Raw genomic sequence first — 7,500 nt, 5'->3', positions numbered from 1 at the left:
CCCTGGGCTACGCAACGTGGCATTAGGAATCAAAGACCATTAGCCAGTTTCGCTTTTCCGTACGGGGACACCAATGCGTCATCGGGATTGTGCCATAGCCAACGGATATCCATCAGCCGGCGCTCACCGCCAAGGCGACAAGCTTACCTCTCAGCAAGGAGGCATCCCCCGAAAGGGACACCAATGCATCATGGAGGAAGATTACCGAAGGTACATTGCCGTAGCCAATTGAAAAGATCAATCGGCCGGCGCTCGCCACCCATCTCATTGAAATAGACGACCAGCTTACCTCTCAACAAGAAGGCATCCCCCAAAGGGAACACCAATGCGTCATCGAGGAAGAATTTTCGAGCAGCAACGAGCTTACCTCTCCGCAAGGGTGGGGCTTCCCCGAAGGGTTACAACACCAATGCATCATCAAGGAAGCTTTCCGACGGGACATTGCCATAGCCAATGTAGGACCACCGGCCAGCGCATGACGCCTAAACGACATGCTTACCCCTCAGCAAGAAGGCATTCCCTAAATGAACACCAATGCATCGTCGAGGAAGAATTTTTAAAACATAACTTTGCTTACCCCTCAGCATATAGGCAATCACCGAAGGACACGCCAATGCGTCATCAAGGAAGATTTTTGCAAATTCATTTTTTGATTTTTTGATGAACGATGAATTTAGAAAACATTTTGGCTTCACATAAAAGCATCTACAAACTTACCTCTCCGCAACGGTGTCCCCGCCCCTAAGGGTTTCAACACCAATGCATCATTAAGATAGTTTTTTCGAAGGGACAGGGCCGTTGCCAATGGACGAGATCCATCGGGCTTGTGCCATAGCAAACGGATATCCATCAGCCGGCGCTCACCGCCAAGGCGACGAGCTTACCTCTCAGCAAGGAGGCATCCCCCAAAAGGGACAACAATGCATCATGGAGGAATATTACCAAAGGGACAGTGCCATAGCCAATGGAGAACCATCAACCGGCGCTCGGCGCCTAAGCGACAAGCTTCTCCCTCAACAAGGAGGCAACCCCTGGGCTACGCAACGTGGCATTAGGAATCAAAGACCATTAGCCAGTTTCGCTTTTCCGTGCGGGGACACCAATGCGTCATCGGGAATGTGCCATAGCCAACGGATATCCATCAGCCGGCGCTCACCGCCGAGGCAACGAGCTTACCTCTCAACAAGGAGGCATCCCCCGAAAGGGACACCAATGCATCATGGAGGAAAATTACCCAAGGGACAGTGCCATAGCCAATGGAGAACCATCAACCGGCGCTCGCCGCCTAAGCGACAAGCTTCTCCCTCAACAAGGAGGCAACCCCTGGGCTACGCAACGTGGCATTAGGAATCAAAGACCATTAGCCAGTTTCGCTTTTCCGTACGGGGACACCAATGCGTCATCGGGATTGTGCCATAGCCAACGGATATCCATCAGCCGGCGCTCACCGCCAAGGCGACAAGCTTACCTCTCAGCAAGGAGGCATCCCCCGAAAGGGACACCAATGCATCATGGAGGAAGATTACCGAAGGTACATTGCCGTAGCCAATTGAAAAGATCAATCGGCCGGCGCTCGCCACCCATCTCATTGAAATAGACGACCAGCTTACCTCTCAACAAGAAGGCATCCCCCAAAGGGAACACCAATGCGTCATCGAGGAAGAATTTTCGAGCAGCAACGAGCTTACCTCTCCGCAAGGGTGGGGCTTCCCCGAAGGGTTACAACACCAATGCATCATCAAGGAAGCTTTCCGACGGGACATTGCCATAGCCAATGTAGGACCACCGGCCAGCGCATGACGCCTAAACGACATGCTTACCCCTCAGCAAGAAGGCATTCCCTAAATGAACACCAATGCATCGTCGAGGAAGAATTTTTAAAACATAACTTTGCTTACCCCTCAGCATATAGGCAATCACCGAAGGACACGCCAATGCGTCATCAAGGAAGATTTTTGCGAATTCATTTTTTGATTTTTTGATGAACAATGAATTTAGAAAACATTTTGGCTTCACATAAAAGCATCTACAAACTTACCTCTCCGCAACGGTGTCCCTGCCCCTAAGGGTTTCAACACCAATGCATCATTAAGATAGTTTTTTCGAAGGGACAGGGCCGTTGCCAATGGACGAGATCCATCGGGTTTGTGCCATAGCAAATGGATATCCATCAGCCGGCGCTCACCGCCAAGGCGACAAGCTTACCTCTCAGCAAGGAGGCATCCCCCGAAAGGGACACCAATGCATCATGGAGGAAAATTACCAAAGGGACAGTGCCATAGCCAATGGAGAACCATCAACCGGCGCTCGCCGCCTAAGCGACAAGCTTCTCCCTCGACAAGGAGGCAACCCCTGGGCTACGCAACGTGGCATTAGGAATCAAAGACCATTAGCCAGTTTCGCTTTTCCGTGCGGGGACACCAATGCGTCATCGGGAATGGGCCATAGCCAACGGATATCCATCAGCCGGCGCTCACCGCCAAGGCGACGAGCTTACCTCTCAGCAAGGAGGCATCCCCCGAAAGGGACACCAATGCATCATGGAGGAAAATTACCCAAGGGACAGTGCCATAGCCAATGGAGAACCATCAACCGGCGCTCGCCGCCTAAGCGACAAGCTTCTCCCTCAACAAGGAGGCAACCCCTGGGCTACGCAACGTGGCATTAGGAATCAAAGACCATTAGCCAGTTTCGCTTTTCCGTACGGGGACACCAATGCGTCATCGGGACTGTGCCATAGCCAACGGATATCCATCAGCCGGCGCTCACCGCCAAGGCGACGAGCTTACCTCTCAGCAAGGAGGCATCCCCCGAAAGGGACACCAATGCATCATGGAGGAAAATTACCCAAGGGACAGTGCCATAGCCAATGGAGAACCATCAACCGGCGCTCGCCGCCTAAGCGACAAGCTTCTCCCTCAACAAGGAGGCAACCCCTGGGCTACGCAACGTGGCATTAGGAATGAAAGACCATTAGCCAGTTTCGCTTTTCCGTACGGGGACACCAATGCATCATCGGGATTGTGCCATAGCCAACGGATATCCATCAGCCGGCGCTCACCGCCAAGGCGACAAGCTTACCTCTCAGCAAGGAGGCATCCCCCGAAAGGGACACCAATGCATCATGGAGGAAAATTACCCAAGGGACAGTGCCATAGCCAATGGAGAACCATCAACCGGCGCTCACCGCCTAAGCGACAAGCTTCTCCCTCGACAAGGAGGCAACCCCTGGGCTACGCAACGTGGCATTAGGAATCAAAGACCATTAGCCAGTTTCGCTTTTCCGTGCGGGGACACCAATGCATCATCGGGATTGTGCCATAGCCAACGGATATCCATCAGCCGGCGCTCACCGCCAAGGCGGCAAGCTTACCTCTCAGCAAGGAGGCATCCCCCGAAAGGGACACCAATGCATCATGGAGGAAAATTACCCAAGGGACAGTGCCATAGCCAATGGAGAACCATCAACCGGCGCTCGCCGCCTAAGCGACAAGCTTCTCCCTCGACAAGGAGGCAACCCCTGGGCTACGCAACGTGGCATTAGGAATCAAAGACCATTAGCCAGTTTCGCTTTTCCGTGCGGGGACACCAATGCGTCATCGGGACTGGGCCATAGCCAACGGATATCCATCAGCCGGCGCTCACCGCCAAGGCGACGAGCTTACCTCTCAGCAAGGAGGCATCCCCCGAAAGGGACACCAATGCATCATGGAGGAAAATTACCCAAGGGACAGTGCCATAGCCAATGGAGAACCATCAACCGGCGCTCGCCGCCTAAGCGACAAGCTTCTCCCTCGACATGGAGGCAACCCCTGGGCTACGCAACGTGGCATTAGGAATCAAAGACCATTAGCCAGTTTCGCTTTTCCGTGCGGGGACACCAATGCGTCATCGGGAATGTGCCATAGCCAACGGATATCCATCAGCCGGCGCTCACCGCCAAGGCGTCGAGCTTACCTCTCAGCAAGGAGGCATCCCCCGAAAGGGACACCAATGCATCATGGAGGAAAATTACCCAAGGGACAGTGCCATAGCCAATGGAGAACCATCAACCAGCGCTCGCCGCCTAAGCGACAAGCTTCTCCCTCAACAAGGAGGCAACCCCTGGGCTACGCAACGTGGCATTAGGAATGAAAGACCATTAGCCAGTTACGCTTTTCCGTGCGGGGACACCAATGCATCATCGGGACTGTGCCATAGCCAACAGGTATCCGTTAGCCGGCGCTCACCACCAAGGTAGCAAGCTTACCTCTCAGCAAGGAGGCATCCCCCATGGGAACACCAATGCATCATGGAGGATGTGAGTCTGCAAGCATTCCCAACGGGACTCGAAAGCACGAGCATTTTGAGACCAAACGGCCATGGAGTTCTAGTTTCTGCCCGATAGTGTCATTGTTTGCTCTGCCATTCCTTGGCTAGGCCTTGCCTTTACCCGGGCATTTTTTTCTAGCGTTACCAACGGGTCATCTCTTTACGGGTTTCTGTGGCCAAACCGCCAACATTTGCCCGACATAGTTTTTCTTTGCCCGATAGAGTCATGCTTTGCCCCACGGGACGGGTAAAAATAACATTTCGCCTCCGGGGTATTTCGGTCTTTTTTCCAAGCATTACCCACGGGTAGTGCTTCCAGGGGTAACCAAGGCCAAATGGCCAAGAATTGCCCGATAGAGTCCTGCTCTGCTCGATAGAGCTGTGCATTGCCTTGCGGGACGACTTAATATAGCATTTCGATTCAGGGGCATTTCGGTCTTTTTTCCGTGCATTACCGACGGGTAGTGTTTTCTCGAGTAACCGAGGCCAAATGGCCAAGATTTGCCCGGGTGGTCTCGATAGCAACGTGCCTTGGCACCCGGCGTCGGGTGGCCTCGGCTTCCCCAAGGGAGGGACACCACCCCCCCCTATAGTAGTAAAATTAGCCTTTGCCCTTGTGGCAGGAAGGAACATCAATGTGTCCGAACTGAAGCAATAGGGGTTTTTTTGAGCATCGCAACTTTTTTTCATAAACTTTGAATTGGGACATCTTCACAAAAATATGAAGCAACTCCTCCAAAAAATTCAGAATTTTTTGCCAAAAGGATAATTTTATATTAATTAAACAAAAAATAAATAGATAAAAATCATAAAAAATACAAAAAAATACAAAAAAAGTAAGAAAAAATCACAAAAAATTATAAACAAGCTACACAATAATTAGGTAAATATATTGGGTTGAAAAATAAGGCATCTATAATAGAAAATGTTTAAATTAAGACTTAAAAACATCTAAAAATAAAAATTAAAAAAGATTTTAAACTAACATTGCGAAAGTCCCAAAAGATGGCGACTAAACAAGAGTTTTTGGGGCGTTTCGACAAGAACATATTGGTGCTTGCATTGATTTGCCCGGCGACAAGCTACTTTTTAGCCGGTACCCAGCAAATTCTTAGCCGTTAACCAGCAACTTTTTAGCCGTTACCCAGCAACTTGCTTGCCGTTGCCTAGAAACTTCTTAGCCATTACCCAGCGTTACCCGTCATCTTGGTTGTTGTTGCCGATACCCAGCATTACCCGACAGCTTGGTTGCCATCACCCAACAACTTTTTACCCGATAGCCAGCATTACCCGACAGCTTGGTTGCCGTTACCCAGCAACATTTTAGCCGATACCCAGCAACTTTTTAGCCGATAGCCAGCATTACCCGACAGCTTGGTTGCCGTTACCCAGCAACATTTTAGCCGATACCCAGCAACTTTTTAGCCGATACCCAGCATTACCCGACAGCTTGGTTGCCGTTACCCAGCAACATTTTAGCCGATACCCAGCAACTTTTTAGCCGATACCCAGCATTACCCGACAGCTTGGTTGCCGTTACCCAGCAACATTTTAGCCGATAGCCAGCATTACCCGACAGCTTGGTTGCCGTTACCCAGCAACATTTTAGCCGATACCCAGCATTACCCGACAGCTTGGTTGCCGTTACCCAGCAACTTTTTAGCCGTTACCCGGTGAGCCAACTTGCCATGCCTTGGCTAGAACAGTCAACTGTTGTTGCCTACATTCATGTGCGATTCCCGATGCCTTGTCTAGACCGTCGTCTTGGCATACGCCCAAGTGTTTGCCCAAGTGTTTCCCAAGTGTTTCCAAGTGTCCAAGTTCCAAAGTGCCTAAGTGCCGTGCCGTGCCGCGCGCGCGGGTCTTTGATATAAGAATATTTAGAAAAAAAATTCTAAACATGCTATATATCAAAGACCCGCGCGCGCGCAGCGCGCGGCACGGCACGGCACTTAGGCACTTTGGAACTTGGACACTTGGAAACACTTGGACGGCTAGGCGGTGGACGATAACGACTGGTACAGCCTAGCCCAAACGGCAAAGAAAATCTAGTTTCGCCTTTGCCGAACCCGGTTATATTAGCATGCCGTTTCAAGGGCCTTTCGGTGCTCTTTCCGAGCATAACTGACGGATCGGGTTCTCTTGAGTAAGCGAGGCAACGAGGCAGAGGAAATCTAGTTTTTGCTCGATAGAGTCGCGTCTCGGCTAAAAGAGCATGCCGTTTCATGAGAATTTCGGCCTTTTCTTCCGAGCATTACCGACGGGATGTGATTCGAGGGGTATCCGAGGCCAAACGGCCAGCAACTGCCCGATAGAGTCCTGCTCTGCCCGATAGAGCCGTGCTTTGCCTTTCGGGACGGCTTAAAATAGCATTTCGATTCAGGGGCATTTCGGTCTTTTTTCCGGGCATTACCGACGGGTAGTGTTTTCTCGAGTAACCGAGGCCAAATGGCCAAGAATTGCCCGGGTGGTCTCGATAGCAACGTGCCTTGGCACCCGGCGTCGGGTGGCCACGGCTTCCCCAAGGGAGGGACACCACCCCCCCCTATAGTAGTAAAATTAGCCTTTGCCCTTGTGGCAGGAAGGAACATCAATGTGTCCGAACTGAAGCAATGGGGTTTTTTTTGAGCATCACAACTTTTTTTCATGAACTTTGAATTGGGACATCTTCACAAAAATATGGAGCACCTCCACAAAAAAATTCAGAATTTTTTGCCCAAAGGATAATTTTATATTAATTAAACAAAAAATAAATAGATAAAAATCATAAAAAATACAAAAAAATACAAAAAAGGTAAGAAAAAATCACGAAAAATTATAAACAAGCTACACAATAATTATGTAAATATATTGGGTTGAAAAATGAGGCATCTATAATAGAAAATGTTTAAATTAAGACTTAAAAACGTCTAAAAATAAAAATTAAAAAAGATTTAAAACTAACATTGCGAAAGTCCCAAAAGATGGCGACTAAACAAGAGTTTTTGGGGCGTTTCGACAAGAACATATTGGTGCTTGCATTGATTTGCCCGGCGACAAGCTACTTTTTAGCCGTTACCCAGCAACTTGCTTGCCGTTGCCTAGCAACTTCTTAGCCGTTACCCAGCAATCTTTTAGCCGATAGCCAGCATTACCCGACAATCTGGTTGCCGTTACTCAACAACTTCTTAGCCGTTACCCAGCAACTTG

The sequence above is a fragment of the Rhododendron vialii genome, chromosome 11a (assembly GCF_030253575.1).
Source record: "Rhododendron vialii isolate Sample 1 chromosome 11a, ASM3025357v1".
Taxonomy (NCBI): Eukaryota; Viridiplantae; Streptophyta; class Magnoliopsida; order Ericales; family Ericaceae; genus Rhododendron; species Rhododendron vialii.
This window is presented reverse-complemented; position numbering follows the sequence as displayed.